This window comes from Grus americana, chromosome 5 (assembly GCF_028858705.1).
Source record: "Grus americana isolate bGruAme1 chromosome 5, bGruAme1.mat, whole genome shotgun sequence".
Lineage (NCBI taxonomy): Eukaryota > Metazoa > Chordata > Aves > Gruiformes > Gruidae > Grus > Grus americana.
In genome coordinates this window covers 23,747,618-23,764,490 of record NC_072856.1, presented here as the reverse complement: position 1 = coordinate 23,764,490, position 16,873 = coordinate 23,747,618, and positions in this window count along the sequence as shown.

Genomic DNA, 16,873 nt, shown 5'->3' with positions numbered 1-16,873 from the left:
TATTGCCTGCAGGTCAATCTCTTCTCAATCCCATCCATGCCATCCTTTTTCATGGAATGTCTTCTTACTCAAACAGGAGCCTAAAAACTCTGCATTAAACTTTCTGAGCTTTGAGGAAGAAGTTAACTTCTATTATGACATCCATTAGTGTGGTGGGTTGACCCTGGCTGGAGGCCAGGTGCCCACCAGAGCCGCTCTCTCACTCCCCTCATTCACTAGACAGGGGAGAAAAGGCATAACGAAATGCTTGCAGGTCGAGATAAGGACAGGGAGAGATCACTCACTAATTGTCGTCACGAGCAAAACAGACCAAACTTAGAGAGGGAATTCATCTAATTTATTACTAGGCAAAACAGAGTAGAGGAATGAGAAAATAAAATCAACCCTTAAAACACTTCCCCCCACCCCTCCCATCTTCCCGGGCTCAACTTCACTCCCGGCTTCAACCTTCCTCCCCTCAGCGGCACAGGGGGACAGGGCATGGGGGTTACGGTCAGTTCATCTCATGGTGTTTCTGCCGCTTCTTCATCCTCAGGGGGAGGACTCCTCTCATCATTCCCCTGCTCCAGCATGGAGTCCCTCTCACGGGGTGCAGACCTTCAGGAGCAAACTGCTCCAGTGTGGGTCCCCCACGGGGTCACAAGTCCTGCCAGCAAACCTGCCCTGCCGTGGGCTCCCCTCTTCACGGGTCCACCGGTCCGGCCTGGAACTTGCTCCAGCGTGGGCTTCCCACGGGCCGCAGCCTCCTTCAGGTGCCTCCACCTGCTCCAACATGGGGTCCTCCACGGGCTGCAGGTGGAATCGCTACACCCCCTCATCCTTCCTCCATGGGCTGCAGGGGGACAGCCTGCTTCACCATGGTCTTCACCACGGGCTGCAGGGGGATCTCTGCTCCGGCACCTGGAGCTCCTCCTCCCCCTCCTTCTGCACTGACCTTGGTGTCTGCAGAGTTTCTTACATCTTCTCACTCCTCTCTCCGGCTGCAAAAGCTCCCTCCCTCTAAGTGTTTTTCTTCTTCTTAAATATGTTATCACAGAGCCGCTGATTGGCTTGGCCTTGGCCAGCGGCGGGCCCGTCTTAGAGCCGGCTGACATTGGCTCTATCAGACACAGGGGGAGCTTCTAGCAGCTTCTCACAGAAGCCACCCCTGTAGCCCCCCTGCTACCAAAACCTTGCCACGCAAACCCAACACAATTAGGTATTCACAGCACCTAGCAGGTAAGCAGATGGCAGGGAGAGATATCTGATCTTTCCAGTTTAATTCAGACCCCTCTAGCTGCATATTTACTTGGTTATACTCTTCCAGTGCCTTCCAAGTATTTGTCCTAGAGACTTTCCCAAATGTATTTGCAGCCTGATTAAGGCAGGAATGTGGATTGGAATCAGCAGGTTCTACAACCTGATATGAAAGTAAACTACTTGACTTTTCATACATTGTCCACTTCTGCTACATAATACCATTATTTCTCAACACTAAACACTACTCTCATTTTCTAAATAGAATTAATATTCACGCGACTGAGAAGTAGGCCATTAGTAATTTGGCATTTGGCACTTCAGACACTAAATTTAAATGAAACAGGATTTATGCACTTCAACCCACCATGTTCGTTCCACCGTACGCTTTTGCCCTGAGCAAAAAGGCAAGGTCGAATCTGCACTTGTCGGCTCTGTGTGCATAGTGTTCATGTTGCTGGTTCTTTTCAATGGAGATAAAAAGATGTATTTGACAGCATGCATTGCAATGACAATAAGAAATTGTGAAAAATTCTAACACAATTATTTGTTTAAAATATTTGTTTAAAACTGCCTTCAGGACTTTCAACTTGGTCATATATTTTAACCACGGAACTTGAGGCAGTCTTGGTAATTATACAGACCTAAGGCACTTCATTTGGTCATTGTTAATTCCTGAAAAGTCATACATACTTAATAACAGTGATAAAAAATTGATAAGTTTTCATTTATATTTAAATGTTATTTTAATTTTGTTTATCTGGAATTAGTGTAACCCTTATCTGAATTTAAACAACTCATACAGAAGCAAAAATGAAAAAAAGAAAAAGAAAACCAAAATCTTTATGAGTCTTTCAGAGGGAAGACTTAGCTGGACAGAACAAAATATGCCTAGAAGAACAGGGATAAAAGGAGATAGAGGCTGCCCCTTGTTTTTTGGCTTCCCTCCTATTTTTTAGATCTGTGTGTCCTGAGAAGCTGCCTGTGGATGTGCCTGGGTGCCATCAGAGCTTTCTGCCATTCCTCCTTGTGCTTTTGTGACCTGTTATTCCAATTTGTTCTCTGTTTATACTGTCCCTAGTGCTTATACTACAAATCTGTATGCCAATATGAGATAAAAGGTTAAAATTCATATCAAAGTCAAGAATGAACTCCCTGCTATCCTAAAGAGACTTTTATCACCCCGGAAGGTAGGGAAGAGTCACTATACTTACTCATCAAATGCCTGCTAAGTTCTGTACAATTCACAATCCAGATTCAGTGGAGACTCTCGTGCACTGAGGATTTACCATCAGAAAAAGTAAAACAGAACAGAAACTCAAACATGTCAAACTGTTGTGAGGAAATGAATAATTCTGTCCTGTTTGAAACCACAAGCAGTGTAATAGGAAATGGCAGCTTGTAATACTTTCCTGGAATAGTACCTAAAAGTCCCTCATTTGCTGTCACCTGAGAAAGCATTCATGTTATAATCTGAAAGACAGACAGACAGAGAAAGAAAAGAGAAACTGTTTAATTGAAGTTTTACCATCACCCCAGAAGAAGAAAATTAGAAGATGCTCACTTTTCTTTCTGATAAGGTATGCTAATAGATGAATGCAATATGAAATGCACTATAATCTAATTCTTCAGGTTTTGTAATGCAGTAGCTGAACTGCAGAACTGCATTAAAGGATAATAGAACCTACAGGTTTGTCTTATTCAAGTTTTAAGAGACAGTAATAGCATAAATACTTTCACCTTCATACTTACATCCTATGTTACATTGGATATTAGTTAATATATTCTTTTTCTGTTACCCACTGTGCAAAGTTAGCAACATTTCATGATACGCATTTAGTGATAAAGATCCTCTGTGCAACCTTTTCTAAACATTTTGGTTTGTCAAAGATATCGGTAGCAGTAGTAACAGTGGTACTGGCAAGACAACAAATGAAAAACTTTTTCAGTCTCTGCATTAGTGTGAAATTCAAATCAGTTTGATAATAATTCCCTTTGTACTGAACTAGTTGTCTGTAATTTCCGTAAGGGTTAATTATGGATCCATTTTATAGGGTCTAAAAAAGCAGTATCATTCATCTGCTTCTTGCAATAGCATAGCATGTGATTTATTCAGTGCAAAAATGAAAATCGAGCATTAGCACACGTCAAATGATAGAGAATGCTATAACACATAGTCTAATTTTATATATACTTTAGTTTGCTCTGGAAAGGGTAGAAAACCTTATAAATCCCCTTTTTTGGATGGTTCTGTCCTTTTTCATCAAATTTAGATATATTTTTTTTCACTTGAAGTGGTAGATACTTATGATGAAGCCCACCAACTTGAGACATCTATTTTAGGAAGAGATGAATCACTTCTTGTTGTGCCTCTCTTTCCGTTGACTATGGATGAAGCAAAAGGGAGCAGTCATCTAAAAATAAGACATCTAATCTAAGCTAAAGTTAGGCAACAGAAATCCTAGGACAGCTAGCTAAATATGTAGTATCATTTAGTGCTTTAAAAAAGAAGCCATATTGGAAAATCGGAGCACAGGAGATATGTTTTTAAAATACATATGGCAGCAGATATTAGACATCTAAATACCTTTTGAAATGAAAAGGCATCAGGAATGCATCCAAACCTAAGACTTGTGACACATATAAATTTTAAGTGCATTAGGTATGGTGCAATTGGTATTAGTAAGCCTTGAACCCAAATATAAGTGTATATTGCTAACACCTCTACACAGGTATTCTACAACACTGTGAGGACATAGCAAGCCACAATTTATATGCATTTTACATAACTGTGAGCAACGTGATCACCAAAAGGACAGACAGGTGTATTTGCCCGCAGAAGGCATACAAGTGACAAAAGTTGCCAGACAAAGGAAAAGATAATGACAATGGACTGCAAATTGGTGGGATATCTACATGAAGAAACAAGGATGATAAACAGTATGGGGAGGAGACCCCATGTTTTGGGAGCAGAGAGCAAACAGAGTAAAAATGTCAGGTGTAAGTAAGGAAAATCAAAGGAGAAAGAACAAATAGCCTACCACACTTCTCATTAGGTGTAGCTTTTTAGCTTTTTTTTGTTTGGTTTTGCTTGGGGTTTTTTGTTTTGTTTTGTTTTGTTTTAACATTGGGAACTTGGAAAGCAACATTTCTAAAACATAGATTACTGTGTATTGCATAACAGCTTACTCAGCAGAGTCTAAGCTTAAAGTGTCAATAAATTGTGGTCATAAGGAACCATGTGGTAAAATGTGTCTGACAGCATGGCCATTCTGTTCAGTAGCAGGTAATGACATACACAAAGGCATGCATACATTTTGTGGGAAGATGAAGAGGCACAAAACATAGCTCATTCTAGTTTTATACAGCCTTCCAACAGCTCTTCTGAAGCGATTGATGACATAGTTAAGAAGCCAAACATACAACCTCCCACTATGCTCAGTGATTTGGACCTTTGCTGTTGAGTTGTGCCTTAAAATACTAATCAGTTTAAAAATGTGTGAAGCTTTATTAAACACATTTTTCAAAGTTGCAGCTGTAGCGGGAGAGCGTTCCACATCCCTAGTGTTTACAAAATAGCCACTTTCCTATTTATTTGCCTTCATGTTTTGTGATCATTCATGCCTGCTTGCACGGAGAGGCAAGAAACAGTAATCTTCCTTACCATGTACAGTTGTCACTAACAGGAATAAAAGCTTTTTATTTCCTCAAAGGTAGCCTTTCTTAAAGAAATCTGGCAGCAACACTATCCTGACCTAGACGATCTGTGACTGAAGAGCTACTAGTTAAAATTTTTTTCTATCTTTCCTTTTATCATCATCACACCGCAGGATAGAAAAGTGCAATTTTTGTTGCACTTTTCTGCCTTTGGTAGAACCTGTTTTTGTAGTTAACTGTGTTACTGCAAGGGAAGGAAATATCCATTTGCCATTTCTGAAGAGGAATGCCACTAATAATGAAATGGGAAGGCCAGGCCAGAAAGCACAATTCTAGGTTGTGCTCACATTAATGTCCCAGTATGAAAATAAGGATAACTGATTAATGTAGTTAAGTGGCTTAAACAGGAGGCAGGGAACAAAATATCTCTTGACATTCCTGTTGCAAGCAAATGTAAGTTAGGTAATGTATGTACGGGGAATTAAATATCGCTGTGAAGTGTAGAGGATTGTTATATCACATGAATATTATATTCTACAACAAAATTTACTAAATTCATTCATTACAACACATTTATATGCTAAATTACTTGTGGGTGTAGAATACTATATGACCTGATATGTGGTCCTTGATGATTCGTGCTTGACGGTGGTCACATTGCTCATGCACTTGACTTAAAACTTTTATCCATTGTGTCTCACTATGTTATGACAGTCTTATGAAGTACTTATATACTGTTCTTAGTAACACTACTTAATATGCTTATGTTTAGGTTCAAGGCACATTAATGTCTGCTTAGACAACTTATAATTGATAGATGTCCCAGGCCTCTGCTTTGGCTACACTACAATTTAAACAGATTCTTTTCTAAACTGATTCAGTTCAGAAGAGAATAAAACCCCCAAATTTTTGAGGTACAACAGCAGTTCAGTTGACTCCTCAAAACTGTATTTTCTGGAAGTAGCAAGCACTTGGTTTGCCAGTCACTATGGTAAATTCTGAAGGTTTAATGCTGATTATATTTTGGCCCTGTAGCTAGCTGCTGCTTGGATATAGTAAATGTAAAACTGCAGTTTTATTGTGCCTTGCGCTAGCAGTCCTATATTCTTGATCAGTGCTATAATCACACACACAAAAGTAATGATGGTACCAATTTAACTCACACATCACCAGAATCAATCTTCTGTTAATTTTTTATTGCAATAAGTATGTAGGAATTATGGTCTGCATGGCAAGCAAGGTTGCTCTGTAATTAATATTTTATACAGATACTGCTTCATTGTTCTGAGCTCAGCTCACTGAATCCTATGGAAAAGCAGTTTCCTGAGCCACAGATTGCAGACTACTTCAAATTCTCAGGTTATTGGCTCCTTTCTAGTGGACGGTATTAACAGAAATTTGGTCATGTGTTAAATCTTTCTATCTGGTATCACAACTCAGTCTTTCCTCTTAGGGTTGTCCTTAGGATCTGTGTAGGAATGGAGCAGATTTGCTACAGGATACTGCTTAGAAATGTATGTTTCTAGGCCTGGGATAAATATCTTGTTTCATATCTGTTATGATAGCCTGTTAGAGAACATGTCTAGATATGACTAGAACATAGTTCTTCAGCCTTTCTAAAAATCAATTGCCCCCATGCAAGATGCCAAGTAAGTCCTGAGTCAATAAACCAATAAACCTGCCTAAGAAAGAAGCTGTATGGTGGCCCATCCTGTCACATATAGACTCTCATCACTGTCTGAGTGCTAGAGTTTTTTCATTAGACATACACTAGTAAGCATTCTGGAAGAAAAAAGATGAGATTGAGGAAGAAAGTAAAACAATTCTGTCCTGAGCTCTACAAGCCCATTGCTGTTGATTTTGATCTTTCAATCCTAGAGCTGCCTTTCAATTTTTATTTATTTTCAAGTTTTGCTGCCCTCAGGATTCTCCTATAATGCTAGCATTTTGTGACATTATAATGTATAGACGTATCCACATGCCTTGACAAGGTTTTTATAGCAGTAAGCCTGTGAAGCTAATGTGCCTGGAGCAATTCTACGGCTAGATAAGAGACAGGTATGGGGTGTTCCAGACTAGGAGTTTTAAGAACTTGCTAAGTGCCTCCACTCTCTATGAAGTATACTCTGAACTGATTCATGAAAGACTTTGCACCTAGACTACTTTCTGCCTATTGTTATCACCACTTACTTTATGTCAAATACATACACTTCTCTACCCACTTTTCAAGACACTGTATGGCTATGGATTGCAGTAATAGCCAACTGTGCTTCTGAAAACTTACATTAATATTTTAATAAACAGTAATCATAAAATTAATTCTACAGTAGAAGTAGGTCATGTATCAGTCAGAATTTGCTTAAGCTCAGTTTGGCTCTGCCAGGGTCCAAAAAATACACTGATCCAGCAGCTTTACTGATATCAGAGTTTTTCCACAGCATTCAGCAGTAATGCTTACAGGACTCAGTGTCTGAAATATAAACTTGTTGGAGGACACAAACAACTCCTCCAACCCAAAATTTCATTCAAAACACATTCTAAAATTAAATTGATTTACATTGAAAGTACTGGAAAATATTATATTTTTCTTTCTACAATTAATAATTCTGCTTGTTACAATAAATCAAACTGCATTGGAATGGGATGCTTGATTACCCCAGTACAACATGGCAACTTTAAAGAATGGGTATGCCAAGCAATTATTCATAAAACCTTTTTCTATGCAGTCCAGATAGGAACCATCTCTTCATCAAAGAAGAGAAAATGCCAGAGGCTCATAAGGTCAACATCTTTTTTTTAAAAAAAAAACCCAAAACCACAAACAAAACCCCATTCTCTTGTACATAAAGCTTGCTAGTTTGGCAGTGATACAACATGTGCTCTCATGATATAGAGACGAAATCTGCCTGTTTGTCTCAGTGTTTATATTTATATAGTCACTGCTCAGCCCTAAAGCTGTTCTTTAGATCTTCAGCTAAAATAAATGTCACACAGTGCTGAATTATTATAAAAATAATTCTATTTACAAATATGACAACAAGCTGGTAACCTACTGAGATTCTCCAAAGGATTTTCAGTCTTTACAGAGACAGATTCCAGCCAGCATATTTCCAGTCTCCCTGAATATAATATTCTAAATTCAGCTATTAACCACTTGTTAATAGATGTGTCCAGTCTTAGTAGCTATGCGTTATGATGGATATAACGGACATTATCAAATATTGGGAAAAGACTCTTTATGAAAGATAAAATTACTCTCTCTCCTTTCATTTCTTATGACTGTATTTGGCAGCAACTTTTATCCCATCTTCCAGAGTGCAATGGGATTTAAACAGGATGAGGAAATGAGAATAAAAATTGGGAATTAGATTTAAAATTAAGTAGTATATGTTCACAATGTAATATGATGACAATGAAATGCAGGATATTTTTGCTTGGTGGCAGTATTTTTATTATGCAGGATATATTTTTTTGCACACACAACAACGAGAATCCCTCTCCCGATACACACACTTTCCCTTTCAAAATCTGCAAAAACAGCAAAATATTTGTCAGCTCTACTATCAATTACACAAATAAATACAAAAGCACTCTATACTGTTGAAAATAAACTTATCTGTTCTGTATTTTTCATGGCAATTTTTTCTTAATGATCTTAATCACCCAAAAGAGATCATGAGATTGGAAAAAATTTCTAATGAGTAAATTATTGATGGCCTAAACATTTTGGAATATTCAGTATGACTATAGATGACCTGTTCTGAGATAACTTCAACCAGTGAAATAATTTCATAAAGTATTTCATTGTGGTGATCCAAACCAATACATGGATAAAGCTAGACTAAATCATTTTAACATATCAGCCATTACTGATAAATCTCTTCTGCAGTACTTGGAATATAAAATTGTGTATTTATAAACAGGCAAAGTAAGGGGCTGAGAGAGTAAGCTAAGTGAAAAAGAAGGGGTGAAACATACTTTTGTCAGCTTGCTTTCCTGTTTTTTCTAGCCAGAAAATACAACTTCTGTAAATTAAATATCAACACGTGAACATTGTCTGAAAAATATATGAACTGTTATTAAGTATGAGGCTAATTAAATCTAAATAAGGGAGATATTAATAAATCTAAATATATAATCTTTATCTTGAGTAAGGGCATAGTTAGAAAAGCTCTGTCCAGTGTCAGTCACTACATATATATCTCATACTCAAATTCTTCAAAAGATAGAATTTATCAAGGGATTAGAAAATCTGTTCAGTATGAAAGCTCTTCAGGAGTTCAAAACATTTGGCCATAAGGAAAGAGTGTGGGTAGCTGCTTACGGGCATATATGTATTCAAGAAGAGACACAGAATGCATTTAAGTTTTCTTTCCCTTTACAGAAAGATGGCAAAAAGCATAAGATGTGTTCTCAAACCTATAATGAAGGCATTTCAGTGGGCATCAAGGAGGGTCTTTTCCTCCAAAAGCAATATTAGCATGCAGAAATCACAAAGGAACAGTGCCTACATTGCATTGGATATTCTTATCTTGAAGAAGTAACCAGGATCAATTTAAAAAGATGAGAAATGCATATGTAACATCAGCCAAACGTTGAGCTCTTTATAGTGTTATGAATAAGGACTTTATATCCCAGTGCCCAATAATATTAATAAAGTTGTTTGATGAAAAGTAGAGATTTCTATCTCATGTCAAGGGATTTTAGTAGAATGGATAATAGTTTCTCGTCTCCTTTTCTCTTTAATGATCTCATCATCCTGATACCTGATAGCCATATTAAAGAACACAGAAGCTGGAAATGACAAAAATCCTGAAGTCAGACAAGAATCCTTTCAGTTACTGCCTCCGGCACTGGTGGATGGCTTGAAGAGTGCGGGGAGCCAGAATGTAGTAGATTGATTAAGATTTGCTGCTTTTAATTAACGAATACTAACCTATCTTTTAGTCTACTGAGGGAAAACTTAAGCAGACAGACCAGAGTCACGTGGGATGGGAGAGGAGAGGAGAGGAGAGGAGAGGAGAGGAGAGGAGAGGAGAGGAGAGGAGAGGAGAGGAGAGGAGAGGAGAGGAGAGGAGAGGAGAGGAGAGGAGAGGAGAGGAGAGGAGAGGAGAGGAGAGGAGAGGAGAGGAGAGGAGAGGAGAGGAGAGGAGAGGAATATGTGCGATCACTGCCAGCAGGACAGGAGGGGTGGAGAACATCCATCTCTGTCCCCTGGGAAAAAGCCAGCCACAGGGCATGGTCCCACTTCTAGGGCAGCAGTATAGAGCAGGGATGTGACCAAGCAGCAGGCACAAGGCAGGGGATAAGCCTAGCAGTTTAGGTATTGGCACGCAATATCTGTGGAGGTTTTGGTAACTTCTGCGGATAGAATTGTTGCATTCTGTTTTCCAGACTTAGTGGATTGCTACAGATCTCAACTATGTAAATCACCAAGCAGCTCTTTTCATAATGCAACTCTACCAGTGCAAGTGTAGAATTGTTGAGACAGCATGTTAATCTTCTAAGTGTTGAAATAGTATAAGAAATAATTCCCTGCAGAATTCAGACAAGTATTGATGAATTTCTGTGAGATGTAGTTAGGAATAAACTAAAGAATAATGCTAGTTACTAAACTGAACTCTGGACTGGAGGAGGGAGGGAAAGAGATATCATATATATTTTTTAATTAGATTCTATATTATCAAATATTTAAACAGTCCAACAATACAATTACACTCCAGTCTGACTAAACAAACTGAAAGCTTCTTTCTAGGCAGGCAGAATTTTCTCTTTTAAGAGGAATTCAACACCCTAACTGAATATCTTTGGCCTCATTTAGATCAACATTTTAACTGTCTTGCCAAGAAGATTTGATTGCATTGTCCAGATTACAGTCTTCTAGTAAACTTATGCCTAAACTGTATGATGACCACTAATATTCAGTACTCCATTAAAAATTAAAGAAGACGATGTGTCATAAATATATTTTTCTCTCTAGAAAGGGAAACCTGAGGGTAGTAACTCAGAGCTGCTCTTTCTCCATGTAAAAAGGTTATAGTTTTCTATAGTTTGGCAAATAATAACATCTAAAATAAAATACTTAATATACCAGAAAGGACAGTGCATTTAATTTGCTTCAACATTTTTCATTGTTCAGAGAATGACAGAACAATTTAATTTTTCTGTGGTATAGGTTCTTGTACAGGTTCTTGTGTGGCAAAAGGAGACAGAAATATGCCTTTTAACTATATTAGAGTACAGAAAGTCCATATGCACTTTGAAGTCAAGACAACAATATTTCATGGATGCCAGAGGTACCAGTGGAAAGCAGATACCCTGGGATCTGTTCACGCATCAGCAAAAACATCAGGCTTTCAGCCACGTTAAATTACCATTGTTAGAGTAGCTTGGAAGGGAAAAAAAACCAAAACCAAACATTATAACTTATCTGTACTCGTAAATTTCAAACCACATTTTCTAAGGTGGCAGAAAAAAGTCATCAGCACAATGAGGCAAAGTTAGAAAGTCTAAGGATAAAGAGCTTGTCCTGAGGCCTTATTAAAAGAAGTTTGAAGGCTACACACAACATCTTCTCCTAATTAGTCCAGCTTCTCAGCTCTGTGGTGGCAATTTTTGATGCTATACAAGAGATCAGACTATCTAACCGTTTCTCTGACTGTAAACATATGAAATATAACTCTAGAAGTGCTCAGACCTACATCAACAAAGAAGGCAAAAGATGTAAAATATGGTAAAGCATTTATTTTTATAATAACTGAAGTCAATTGCCATCCTGGATGTATTAACTGAAAAACCAGAATCAACTAGGATGACATTTTAATTTTTTTATGATGTTGTTATAAAACATAAAACCATTTTAAACAATTCTGTAACAGCAATTATGTGAGAGACATGGGGAAAAGATACTACATCCGTTTTCTATATCTGGACCTGTCATTCCACAACTATATTTAGACCACAAACAGCAGGGAAAAAAAAAAATATGGACAAGTTTTAGACAGAGATTTATATAAAGAAATCCTTGGATGGACTATCTGATACAGTCTATTGATAGAGAAATAGTAATTCATGAAGCTGCAAAAAGTTTGGGGCTTTTTTTTGACTTTCTAAACCCCCAAACTTTTTACAAGTCAGGATCTCTTTTATGTCTTTACAGATGACCCCAACTGGGATTTGCAAAGATGTATGAGAATTTCAAAGCCAAAATTAAAAATTTCATTTCAGAGCTGGCAGAGCCCATAGACACAGCCTAGTCTATAGGCTTGTCTGTACCCTCTGTACTTTTCTTACATAATTTTGGGTAAAGAACCCAGTGCAGCAGATTTATGATTCCCTAAGCCACAGAACAGGCTTTGGTCTTACAGTTAAGGAGTCATATTGATGCTCCTACAAGTTACTACAGTGGTTCCTTTTAAATGAATGAGACTGTGCTGAAGAGAGAAACACGAAACAGGTTGGAGTGGTGCAAGGTAATCAGAAGCTTGCAGAAATACCGGCTTTTTGAAGAGATTCACTGTTATTGCTTCAACTACTTTAAAAATAAGCAAGTGTACAAAGAATTAACATATGTAAAATCCTACATTAAAGTGAAATTGACTCATTTAGAGGCAGTAATACAGCAGGAAAGCAGCCTGTAGCCAACAAAAGGGCTGCACAGTGGGAGGCTTATCCCAGCAAACAACAATTCACACCTGTTAATTACTCTGAATAGGCTTGTACACAATGCTAGGCATGGCATTTATCCATTGTTTAGAAGTAATACTAATGTAATCTCTTATGTTGCTGTTATAAGTGAAATGAAAGCTTAACATGAATCATTTCATTGCAAATCATCAATTAGCTCATCATAGCATTTGCCAGAGGAACCATAAAGTTCCAGTGCATCCTAAACTATGTAAATAATGAGTATTTCAGCTTTGCTGACAATTATGGTAAGGTTGTTGATGGTGGGATTACACAAACTCAATATTTCAGGGAAATCTCTACTTAAACCAGAATTTGTTATTTAAAATCTAAAATACATGTTCGTATCAAGAATAAAAACAACAACAAAAAAAATCTCACAGAAGTTTTGCTTACAATTCCAACACATTCTAATTAGAAAGCACGTCAATCAAATTTGAAGGTTTTAAAACAATGTTTAAGTAATTTCAACGCCAGTCAAAATCTAACCATTTAACTTGACATGCTTGAAAGACTTAAAACTTTTACAATTTCATTCTGCTTTTTCACGTTAATGCTTGGGTGAGCACAAACTGAAGGCATGAAATATTTTGATTTTTTTTTATCAGAATTATTTGACTAAAAATACTTTTCCTACCAGTACCCATCTGTGTATCTAAAACATTTATTTACACAGTATTAGAAGTCTTGTCCCTAATCTTAAACTCTAGCACACTCACTCTGTTACCAATTTCCAAGGGAGATTTCAGTACTGAAGGATTATAAAATATTGTCCCACTGCTATTTGTGTATTCAAAGAGTTCAGCCTGAATATACACCCATTTTTGCACATTAAAAATGGTCGACTATATAATCATATTGAGAAACTCATTAGGATAAAATAGAAGTCATAAAGGAGAAAACACTCTCATAGGGGTTTGATAAAAATTTGGTATTTATACAGATCCTGAATATGAACAGGACTGTTCTCATTTTTCAATAGTTAAAAGGGAGTAAAACCCCAAATAAATCATCAACAACAAAATAGCAAAGCCCAGGAATTTTGGAGGGGGTGGGCAGGAGGAGAGTATAGACATACTATCTGTCATCTAAAAACATTAAAAGTTTAAGATGCTATAGTTTAAGCTTGTCTTTTTTGTTTCTGTAGTAAGCAGAGATCAACTCCTCTGCAGGCTGATTTATCCTATCTCTATTTCCCTTCCTTTCTATCTTAGTATTAATTTCCCTTTAAAAGCAGTTCCCCACTGATTTTAGAGAGTCTCAATGACCCACCTAGACAAGGTCCTTAACTTTTAGACTGGTTGTGCTCCGGGAACAGGAATCCTTCCTGAAATTTTTGTACTTATTAATCTGTTTCAGGTGTCCACATGAAAATCAAGGGATCCTAGGCACTATACTCACAAATATACTCACCATTGATTTCTTTTTGCCCTGCTCTTGGAGAAGCAGTGCTAAGGGGTAAGCCTGGTAGTCAGTGTTCACAGCCAATATGATTTCTTTTGCTGAATTATTACTCTTTCAGTTGTGAAACTAACAATGAAAAGGCCATGATTTGATACTAATCGCAGAATGGTTGAGGTTGGAAGGCACGTCTTGAGTTCATCTTGTCCAGCGCCCTGCTTAAGCAAGGTCAGCTACAGCAGGTTGCCGAGAACTGTGACCAGTTGAGTGTTTAATATCTCCAGGGATGGACACTCCACAACCTCCTTGGACAACCTTTTCCAGTGCTCAACCACCCTTACAGTAAAAATGTTTTTTTCTTGCATTCAGATGTATTTTCCTGTCGTTTTATTTGTACTAATGATGATTGTCAGCAACAGGTTGTAACTCAACTGATGATCAAGTTTGCTCAAGGACAACTTATGTTCAGAAAACCGTGATTCTTATTCCAAGTGGTTTTCTGCAATGATTAGCCACATTTATAAAACGTTAACTGTCTAATTGAAATTCCCAATGCTAACAACTTCTCATAGCGAACCTACACATATTAAGTAAATTTTTCTGTACTAATATCCTATTGATAAACTAATGTAAAAACAGATAAATTCTCTATACATATTTAAACAGGCCAGTGGTATGATTAAGAGTGTTTTTTGCCTGTGGCAGGTATATTTAATAAGAAGGTAAAATCTCTAGATATGTAGATGTGAACGTAGCCTGCATCAGATCTCTTAGGGTCCAAGTAGAACCAGTATTTAGAATCATAGAATCATAGAATGGTTTGGGTTGGAAAGAACCTCAAAGATCATCTAGTTCCAACCCCCCTACCACGAGCAGGGACACCCTTCACTAGACTAGGTTGCATTTCTGATATAGAAGTTGTCCATGATCTAAAACTTTTTTCCAAACTTTTGATTCTGGGTCTACATCTCAAGCAGATTTCAGTCCCCCTCCAGGGCAAAACCAGAAGTGTGTTTGTGTGCCTTCTTTGCCTGTTTTTCATCCATTCTTTTATTTTCACAAAAGCATAATACTAGACACACTTAGCATGGTGGCAAATTACAGAAAGCATACATCTGTCTCCAAATTTAAGAGTTTTGTTTCTTCATTTGGTTTTTCAGAGACTTCATCAAGATCCTTGTTAAGGTATTATAAGATTTGAGCTATCATACAGTCCCCTAACATAAAGGGATTTAATTTGATACCCTTCAAGAAACCTTTTATTTTCCTCCACTCACCACAGCTGATGAATCAGTAAGGATTCAATTTTCATTAGAAGTTTCCAAAAAGTGTTTTAGGCAAAGTTGGACAAATGAACACTCTGGTTTGTTCTGCGTTACCTAATCAAGATGACCTCTGCTTTTCCTAATAAAAAGGCAAAAAGAGTTTTAGAATGTGGTGCAAAGATACAATGAATCCAAACTTAGGGGTACTAACTCCAGAATAAGAATATTGTGGTCACCAGTGCAGAACTAGTGTATATTTTCTTTGCTAATTCATTTTTGTTAAAAAATCAGCATATTTTGTGTTACATGTTCTCTTATGTAAACATAAAGTTAGTTTGAAAGTGTAATGTCAGCAGGAAATCCTTATTATGTGTCTTGGCTAATTAAACATAAGTGCAATCATATCTCTCCATCTGATATGGATCCTGCTGAGCAATACAGCATGTAGAAAAACAGTATTAATAACTGTGGAACCATAGCCTGAAAGGATGCACATAGGAAAGAACTTGCTGAACGTACAAGATGCTTTTGCCTCAAGTATCTTCTAATTTTGAAGAAAAGAATATTGGAAAAAAAAATCATAATGCAATAGAATAAGGAAAGAATAACAATGGAAAAAAAAATCTGATCTACTGCCAAGCATTTTCCAGAGCCACTTGCATCAGAGCAAGAGTATTGTAAGGTAATTTTTAGAATCTGTTTGTTAAATCATTCTAAGTTCAAATTTGATCCACCTAGCCTCACTAATACTACTGTGTTTTCTTTCAGTCATACCTGGGTCTTCCCCTTCCATCTCTTTGCTAAAGTGCCTGGGACAAAGACCCAATAGTTTTCAGGATTTCATTCCATATATGGCCTGAGAAAGTATGCTATATTAAAAAGATATTCTTGGTGAAGAACCCTTGGATGGATGAATTCTCAAACAATACATGATGCTCAGTATCACCTGCACGTGAATAACCAGAATACCCTTGCAGCTTTTTCACAGGCAGTTCTGGTATCTTTGTACTTGGGGCATAATGAATCGCTGCACTTGCGTGAGAGCACTGTGATCTTTATGCCAAAGAGCACTGCATGAAAAAGCACAAAATCTGCCTACACATCACCAAAGAAACCTAAGAGACTCTTGAGTTTCTTGAGGTTAAACCAGTTAAAATTAGTTTTGGATATTTTGCAGATTGTCACTTCTTCATCTCAATAGGGTGCAGATAGAGCTGAATGGCCATATGTCCCTTGTTTCAGCTGCCAGCAATCAGCCACTTGGCAAAGCTAATGCAAAGAACATCTCCATTATATTTAAAGACATACTGGACATTTTGCCGTGAGATTTCTGCCAGCAGTTCTATATTTAGAAAGCATCTAAGTAGAAGGAAGATGCAAAACTGAAAGCAGGTGGAGTGCTTCAGACTTAACTACGAGTCTTAAGAATAAGTTGAAATAAACACTGAAGGTTTTGAAGGATTTTGAAAGGTTAGTAAAATTATTTACAATGTATTTTTGTCCTTGCATTTTACAAGTCAAGCCAAACCGTGTAATTAGATTATTATTAAATGAGTGGGTTCTCCCACCTCATCCTCAAAATAGATTGAGCTGAAATGGAGTGTTATGTATCTTCAGAAATCTTAATT